The sequence below is a fragment of the Lipotes vexillifer genome, unplaced genomic scaffold, assembly GCF_000442215.2.
Source record: "Lipotes vexillifer unplaced genomic scaffold, Lipotes_vexillifer_v1.1 scaffold792, whole genome shotgun sequence".
Lineage (NCBI taxonomy): Eukaryota > Metazoa > Chordata > Mammalia > Artiodactyla > Lipotidae > Lipotes > Lipotes vexillifer.
This window is the reverse complement of record NW_006795663.1, coordinates 2717850-2727500: the sequence shown is the minus strand read 5'-3', so window position 1 is coordinate 2727500 and position 9651 is coordinate 2717850. Positions and strand designations below refer to the sequence as shown.

Below are 9651 nucleotides of genomic sequence, written 5' to 3'. Positions count from 1 at the left end.
GAAAAAAAAAAAAAAAAAAAAAAAATACAAACTTAGCTAGGTTATGGAGCAGACTATAAAACTCACAATGCTTTTTTAAAAATATACTTCTTTTTATTGCAGTAAAATATACACAAGATAAACTTTAACATTTTAACTTTTTTTTTTTTTTCTTTTCTTTGCGGTGCGCGGGCCTCTCACTGTTGTGGCCTCTCCCGTTGCGGAGCACAGGCTCCGGACGCGCAGGCTCAGTGGCTATGGCTCACGGGCCCAGCTGCTCCACAGCATGTGCGATCTTCCTGGACCGGGGCACGTACCCGCGTTCCCTAGCATCGGCAGGCGGACTCTCAACCACTGCGCCACCAGGGAAGCCCTCCCTTAACTATTTTTAAGTGTACAATTCAGTGACACACAGTACATTCACAGTGTTGTGCAACCATCACCACTATCCATTTCCAGAACTTTTTCATCATCCCAAACAGAAACTCTTGTACCCATTAAACAATTACTCCCCATTCCTTCCTCCCCCTGGCCTCTGGCAACCACCATTCTACTTTCTCTCTCTATGGATTTGACTTTGTACCGGATATAAGTGAAATCATACAATATTTGTCCTTTGGTGTCTGGCTTATTTTACTTAGCATGGTTTCAAGGTTCATCCATGTTGTAGCATGTGTCAGAATTTCACTCCATTCTGAGGCTGAATAATATTCCATTGTATGTATATACCACATCTTGCTTATCCATTCATCTGTTGATGGACACTTACATCGTCTCTACCTTTTGACTGTTGTAACTAATGCTGCTCTGAACATGGGTGTACAAACATCTGTTTGGTCCCTGCTTTCTATTCTTTTGCATATATACTGAGGAGCGGAATTGCTGGATCATGTGGTAATTCTATGTTTAACCAGTTGAAGAACTACCATACTGTTTTCCACAGCAGTTGCACCATTTGATAATGCCATCAGCAATGCACTATGGTTCCAATTTCTCCATATCCTCATCCACATTTGTTCTTTTCTTTCTTTCTTTCTTTTTTGTAATAGGCAACCTAATGGGTGTGAAGTGGTATCTCATTATGGTTTTGATTTGCATTTTCCTAATGACTAGTGGTCCTGAGCATCTTTTTGTGTACTTATCGGCCATTTGTATATTTTCTTTGGAAAAAGGTCTATTCAAGTCCTTTTGAACTGGGCTGTTTGATTTTTGTTGTTGTTGAGTTGTAGGAGCTCTTTGTATATTCTGGATATTAATCTCTTATCAGATATGTGGTTTGCAAATATTTTCTCCCACTCTGTGGGCTGTCTTATTACTTTCTTTTTTTTATCTGTCAATATATTTTTTCTTTTTTTTTTATTAGTTATCCATTTTGTACGTATTAGTGTATACATGTCAATCCCAATCTCCCAATTCATCCCACCACCACCACCCCAACACCGCTTTCCCCCCTTGGTGTCCATACATTTGTTCTCTACATCTGTGTCTCTATTTCTGCCTTGCAAACCAGTTCATCTGTACCATTTTTCTAGATTCCACATATATGTGTTAATATATGATACTTGTTTTTCTCTCTCTTTTTTCTTTAATACATGTTTATTGGAGTATAATTGCTTCACAATACTGTGTTAGTTTCTGTTGCACAACAAAGTGAATCAGCCATATGCATACACATGTCCCCATATCCCCTCCCTCTTGCATCTCCCTCCCATTCTCCCTATCCCACCCCTCTAGGTCATCTCAAAGCACCGAGCTGGTCTCCCTGTGCTATGCGGCTGCTTCCCACCAGCCAACTGTTTTACATTTGGTAGTGTGTATATGTTGATGCTACTCTCACTTCACCCCAGCTTCACCCTCCCACCCCATGTCCTCAAGTCCATTCTCTGTGTCTACATCTTTATTCCTGCCCTGCAACTAGGTTCATGGGTACCATTTTTTTTTTTAGATTCCATATGTATGTGTTAGCGTACGGTATTTGTTTTTCTCTTTCTGACCTCCTTCACTCTGTACGAGAGTCTCTAGGTCCAACCACGTCTCTACAAATGACCCACTTTCGTTCCTTTTCATGGCTGAGCAATATTCCATTGCATTTATGTACCACATCTTCTTTATCCATTCGTCTGTCGATGGGCTCTTATTGGTTTCTTGATAGTGTCCTTTGATACTCAAAAGATCTTCATTTTCACGTCTGAAGGTGGCGTGGGGACTGCTTCTAGGCTCTGCCTCCCACCCTCTTCCCCAAGGGCACGTTAATCCTCTGTGGTACTGAGGACCTTTGGTGGTCCTCTGGTACAGTGATGGGATGGAAACTCTGCCCAGTCACCTCCTGGGCTCAGGGCTGTTTTCTGTTTACCATGAAGGACATCTCGACAGGCCTGGAGGAGGCAGAGGGTCTGAAGTGTGACTCAGACCCCGAGCCTCACCAGCAGCTGCCCCTTAGCTAGCAGACTCCTGCCACATCCAGGAAGCTGGGGCCTTATCAGGACCAGTCAGCGTTCAGATAGCTCTGGGGCCCACCCAGCCTAGGACAGACCGATGAGTAGGGGCAAAAGGTGACTCTGGTCCTCTCTCCACTTACTCCCCACTGGTTTCTCACGGAACCTGAACTCCTGCTGGTAACCTCACTTTTTTTTTTTTTTTTCCTTCGGTACGCAGGCCTCACCGCTGTGGCCTCTCCCATTGCGGAGCACAGGCTCCGGACGCGCAGGCTCAGCGGCCATGGCTCACGGGCCCAGCCGCTCCGCGCCATGTGGGAGCCTCCCAGACCGGGGCACGAACCCGTGTCCCCTGCATCGGCAGGCGGACTCTCAACCACTGCGCCACCAGGGAAGCCCAACCTCACTTCTTCGGGTCAAATGTATGACCTCTTGTCTGAAATGCCCTCGGTGACATCCACGCATCTGTTGGTAATTTGAACGAGATGGCTTCTCAGGAGCTTCCTGATCTCATGCTTGTAGTTTTCTAAAAGCAAGCAATGGAGAGATTCCCTTCCAAACAGCATTCTTTGCCTTTGCTATGTATGCCCAGCAAGGAATTTTATGTTCTCCAACATAACATTTTTCAGAAAAGAGGGAGCTGGGTCCATCCCGAGTTCTTCCTATTTAGGGTCACTTTGTTCCTGTATGTTGAACAATGGGCTGTATGGGCTGCTTGAAGGAAGTCACGGTCACCTGAAACTCTCGCCGTCAATGCTTGATTGGGATCCTTTCAGAAGACACCTGACATACACAATCAATTTAAAAAGAGAGGACAAAAAATGTAATACAGATTGAGATTTATTCCCAGGATTCTGGTCTTCCATTTGCAAGTACTGGTTTTGTTGTAAAGGAGCTTTTAATGATCTCTGTAAAAACCAGAGTAGTGGGTCTGGAGAGAGTAGCTATGCAGACTGACCCGAGCCAATCACTCGGGTGATTGGCCAATAACCTCACTGTATTTCATCAATACCCTCACCGTATTTCATCAATTACTACGTGCACATTTTTTTTAAAACATTAAAACAGCTCTGAAATCAGGATTCATTTCCAGTCAATGCTGTCTCATGATTATAATTGGCGACAGTTTTTTTTCGGTCTTAGTGGTACACAAAGTGGTGGTGTGACTTCCAGCCGAGCACATGTGAAGTTCCTGGAAATACAGTCTCAGGCACTATCAGTACTTCGAGGTCCATGAGGGCTAGAGGACCCCCAACCTGACCGGCAGGTGGCGCAGCACAGTGGGAGTCTCAGGCTGAGTCCCACCCCCCTGCCTCTCCCTCCATACAAATATTTTCCAGCAAGCGGGCACAAAAACATTAAGATGACCTGTTTTGTTGGCAGAAATCCTTGCAACCTACCCTCTTAGGGACTCTTAAGCACCTTTCTTGAAAGTTCGTGTGAGCTGATGTGACAGCTGTCTGGTGGCATGCGTCAGCTGAACTTCTTATGGGTTCAAGCCCAGAATAAGGCTCATCTGGGCTCATTCAGAGGGGAAGCCACCTTGGGGCACCCTCTGCTCATGCAGGAGGGAGGGTGCCTGGGCAACACTTCTCATCAGTGTACATTTCTCTGATTCCACACATTTCTCCAATGAGACAGCATCCATCTGGCTAATTAGTAAACCCTCTGGTGTTGATCAAAAATAACTCCAACTGAACCAAAGTTGTGGCCTCTGGAATGTGAGCTTAAGGTTTGTCTTTCAAATGCTAATGAACCACCACCCCAGGGCTATGGGCTAAAACTAACATTTTCACATCACACTGTCTGTGTGAAGTGTTTGAAAGCAAATTGCCTACAGTGTCATAATAGCAAATGAATACTTGTGACTTGGGGTACATTTTTAGCAATAGCATTAAACACAGCTTCAAAAACTGTAGCTTTCAAATAACTTAGATGGAAATGAGAATATTTTACTTACACTGTGCTAGGTGACTCCAAAAAGTGGCTGTGTTATGGAGATACTGTTGTCAAAGATGCATGCAAAGATTGTGAACACACATTTCTATGAACTAGGAGTGGAAAAACAATATTTTTAAATTAATACTGGGATTTCCCTGGTGGTGCGATGGTTAAGAATCTGCCTGCCAATGCAGGGGACACGGGTTCGAGCCCTGCTCCGGGAAGATCCCACGTGCCTCAGAGCAACTATAAGCCCATGCGCCACAACTACTAAGCCTGTGCTCTAGAGCCCACGAGCCACAACTAGTGAGCCCACGAGCCACAACTACTGAACCTGCGAGCCACAACCACTGAAGCCCGCGCGCCTAGAGCCCAAGCTCCGCAACAAGAGAAGCCACTGCAATGAGAAGCCCTCATACCACAATGAAGAGTAACCCCCGCTCACCGCAACTAGAAAAAGCCCGCGCACAGCAACGAAGACCTAACGCAGCTAAAATAAATAAATTTATTAAAATAAATAAATAAAATTGAATGAATACTATGTTGGATATGGTAAGGGATTCTAAATAGGTACGTCTAACTAAATTAATAAATTAATGTGATAAAGAGAGAGTGTACCATTTGCATCCCTAGAAGTTATATATTTTTTTGGACCCTCTCATTGGGGAAACAGCCCATCAGTTTATATTCAGCAACCTAATATGTAAACATATTCATTCGGGAGGTGATAAGTTTTGCTGGCCATGTCCTTTAAGGCCTGGGATACACAGTGTGTAGGCTAAAGTTTACTGGGGGAGGGTCCAGCAATATGGATAGAGCACTAGCCTGAAACAGATAAGAAGTCAGGTGCAAATTTCACCTCCTGTAAATTTCCCTTGGTTAAATCTGCCAGGACTAGCCTGAAACCCCCTCATGGTGGTTTTGTTGTTGTGATTTGGTTTTTTTTTTAGGTCTAAATCAGGAGAACTTGGCAGGTCCCTGAAAGCCCATTTTCCTTTTTTTTTTTTTTTTTTTTTTGCAGTACACGGGCCTCTCACCGTTGTGGCCTCTCCTGTTGCGGAGCACAGGCTCCGGACACGCAGGCTCAGCGACCATGGCTCACAGGCCCAGCCGCTCCGCGGCATGTGGGATCTTCCTGGACTGGGGCATGAACCCGCGTCCCCTGCATCGGCAGGCGGACTCTCACCCACTGCGCCACCAGGGAAGCCCCTGTGGATCCTCTTTTAAATGAAATCCTATATGGAACACCAATATACTGTTGAAATATCAGCAAAGCTTCACATTGTACATTTTAAAAAATATTTATTTATGTATTTGGCTGTGTTGGGTCTTAGTTGCGGCATGTGGGATCTTTTCATTGCAGCATGCGAACTCTTAGTTGTGGCATGTGGGACCTAGTTCCCTGACCAGGGATCGAACCCGGGGCCCCTGCATTGGGAGCACGGAGTCTTAGCCACTGGACCACCAGGGAAGTCCCTCACATTGTGTTTTGATTTCAGAATTCTCTGAAGCCTTTTGTTTTATTCAGTCTTATTTCTGAGACCTCTGTGAAAAGAGACAACAAACCAAGCTGCAGTTTGAAATACTGGAAATTACACTCTGGTTTTTACAATGTTGGTGAAATTAAGAGCTTTAGCTTGTGATGGCTAAAAAGACCAGTAAGTTCATTTTATGTTCAGTTAATCTGAAATGATTAACAATAGGCACAACATCCAAATCATCAGCTATGCTTTAATCACTGCCCATGATCATCCACGGATGTTTCACAGTATTGACAAACATAAAAGTTTACATTTTACTTGCAAAATAACAATGTATTAATGGGAGAGACCTTATTTCTTTGAATGGTGGAAAAACACCACACAAGAAATCTCCACCTGTTGAAACAGCAACGTCAAGTTTGGTCTTACCTGTGAGTTTTGTCTCAACCTGATTAATTGGCAAAGAGGGTCATTGTTCAGCATCTAGTTTACAAACATCATAGTGAACACTGTATTTTTCATCTTTTCTCAGTAGCAAAGAAAAATTAAGTCCTAGTGCTTTGTGCTAGGACTTAATTCCCCTTAATCAAAGTCACTTCTCTTAAAAGGAAACTTATGCCTCTTATATTTTCTTTCTCAAAGAGAGGACTTGTGTTATTATATTTTTACTATAATTAAGAAAAATTTCAACCAAGACATCTGGTTGAAATAGGGGTAGATACAACCTTTCTGTTTCTCCTAGTTACTGGTACAACGTCCACCCCCACAAAAGTGGTCCCTGGAATGTAACTTAGGGTCCCACAGAATGCAGTTTCAAAGTCTCCAATCTCTCTACGTAGCCTGTAGTCCTCAGATCAGATAACACAACACCAGAAGCATCCCCATCCCCACCCCAACCTCCCTCCACAGACATCCACGCAAACCGGAAATCAAATGATAGCATCTTTGGCAAGCCCCCTAACTTTCCAACGCCTCGGTTTTCCTGCCTGCAAAATATAAAATCAGTTTCATATCTGAAAATGAATAACAATAGCAAGCATTTGTTGGATCTTTACTTTATGGCAGGCCCTTTACGTGGGCTCTCTCTTTTAATCATAACCACCACCCTATGCAGAAAGTAACTGCTGTTATTTCCATTTCACAGATGGGGAAACTAAGGCACAAGGAGTTAAGTTCCTTACCTGGAATTGCACAGGAAATGGCAAACCAGTCTTTAAACCCATGTGGCTTGAATCCAGCCCCGAGGCCCTTAACTGCTCTGCCTTAATTCCTGAGACGGAGTGGTGAAGGTGAAGGAGACCAGGTGGGCAGGCAAGGTGACCAGCACAGGCTTGGCACAGAGTGGGTGAGGGTTCCTGTCCTTCGAGGGTGACTTGTCTTGGTTAGTTGGGTGCATATCTGTCTCATCTTTTCCTTTATACATTTCTTGGGGACAAGGACTGTCTTTTCAGCTTTCTAAAAAATTTTTCCTGTGCAACATAGGAATACAATGGTATGGAGGACACCTATTTTCCTCCATTCTGTGTGTCACAAACCTATGCAATTTTTATTTCAGTTAAATTCTCCTTTTCCCTCCATCTGCTGCAGCTCACAGGGTGTAATCAGCTCTACATTGAGCCCTTAACCTTATTCGTCACATGATAAAAATGCCAGACACACTGGTTGAATGAAGTGTGTGAATCGTATGCTACTAAGTATTATCCTCCTTTTCTATGTTTCGTCGGGTCATCCTTCCTGGATGGTGTGTGCTGTGAGAGTAGGGACCATTTCTTTCCTTTTTCTTGCCCATGACATTGAAATCCAGGGAGAACCAGGGGACCAAGGTGGGCAAGTCCGTGGAAACCCAACCTTGGTCCCATTATTGCTAGAGGTTTTTCTGATGTGCCTGAGTCTCCCCTGGTACCAGACCGTTGCCTCTCATCCTGCCACCAGGTGAATTAGTGGTACCTCTGGGAGTGAAAGTGTCTTGGTGATTTAGATCAGAAAACCAGGAGGACCAAGGCATTCCAGGCCCACTTACATCAGTGTTGTTCATTTGTTTGCAAAGTATCAACTTTTAATTTTTAACCTGGGTAAAATGTACATGTGCTTTAAAAAATATTTTCTATATTATTTTGCATTCAGAAATATTTTGTAACTTTTTTTATTGTGGTAAAATATACACAACATAAAATGTATCATTTTTAAGTGCATTTTACGTTTACAGTAGCGAGCAACCATCACCACTACCCATTTCCAGAACTTTTTATCCTCCCAAACAGAAACTCTGTACCCCTTAAACAACAACCCCCGTTCCTCCCTCCGCCCCAGCCTCTATTCTGTCTCTTTGAACTTGCCTATTCCAGGCCCCTCACATAACTGGAATCATACAACATTTGGCCTTTTGTGCCTGGCTTATTTCACCTGGCATAATGTTTTCAAGTTTCCATCCATGTTGTAGCGTGCATCAGAACTTCATTCCTTTTGAAGACTGAGTAATATTCCATTGTATGTGTAGACTGCATTTTGCTTATTTGCTAGTTTCTCTGTTCACCTGCTGGTGGACACTTGGGTTGTTTCTGAAGCACTCCTTCTTGAATGGTACTCTAACCCAGCCGCACCTCGGATTGGGACCTGAACCCACGAGCTCTGACTTAGGAGGGGTCTCGAACCCACTCTCTTTTAATTGAAATGGCTCACCTGGTGTCAGGACTTACTGAAGCTCAGGTTCTTTTGTCTCATTGCACAAAGAATTCAGCGTGAGGCAAAGCAATAGGCACAGGGTGAGTTTATTAGCATAGGACGCTTGTGAGAGATACAAGCGGGCAGGCAAGGGAGCACAGCCCCGAGAAGAAAGGGATACATTTTTATAATCAAAGCAAAAGTGGGCAGGGGAGAAGACCACCTTCCTCCTCATTCTTGGGCAGATGTCAAGGCTTACATCATTAGTTCCTCCTTTGACCCTACACGGTGTAACCGGGACTGTCATGGCGCTATTTAAATCATATGTATATAAGCAAAAGAGTGGTAACATATACTAAAATATAGTAATTCATCTCAGGTTTTAGTATCATGTCCCCTTTCACCTAGTTTCTTTCCCCTTTCACCTATATTCCTGTCTTGGTTACAAGCAGAGATGCTACTCTTTAAGGACCATTAACTCCCTGACTTCATGTAACAAGATTCAGACCCCATATCTATTGTCTTGTGTTTTAACTGTCAGGGTTTGTGGCTTGAGTGTGTCTGGCGCTCGGGTGCACCTGGTCTTCCCTCAAGGTAGTGCTGCTTGTTACTAGGTTACTGGATTCTTTTCTTGAGTGGTCCTTAGTTTACAACAGTTTCCCAAACTCCCTTCCTCCCTGTCTTTAATCCCCTAGTGGGATTTCTAAACTATTTAATTACCCTTCGCTATCCCTATCATTTCCACCTTTTGACTATTATGAATAATTGCTTACACCAGCAATTATTATGAATGATTGCTTACACCATAAAGATGCATATTTACGATGGAACATAGCTATATTATATCTTGCTACATAGTTCCAGATAATAATGCATAGGACTTAAAGAACTATAATAAAAAGCAAAAGTATAAACAAACCACAAAAACAAAAAAATCACTTTAAGTTCAAAGGATGAGCACCATTGCATCATTACATAAGCATTAACTGAAGGCCTGGGATGAGCCAGGCACACATCCTGCGTTTCCAACCATCTCAGGAGGGTCCTCCCCAGTTGGGGCAGTTGGGGGTGCAGGAGAGACAAGGCCTAGGCGGGTAGCTTTGCCTGCAGGCAGATGTGGATGGTGCTGCAGGACAGGTACAGACAAGGTCTTG

The 9651-nt window shown here is 43.8% G+C and overlaps 1 protein-coding gene across 1 annotated transcript in view; it reads left to right on the top strand.

Moving 5' to 3' along the window:
- PAQR5 (progestin and adipoQ receptor family member 5) overlaps nt 1–9651 on the top strand; it is an 89010-nt gene that overhangs the window by 38111 nt on the left and 41248 nt on the right. The gene's annotated exons all lie outside the window — the stretch shown is intronic.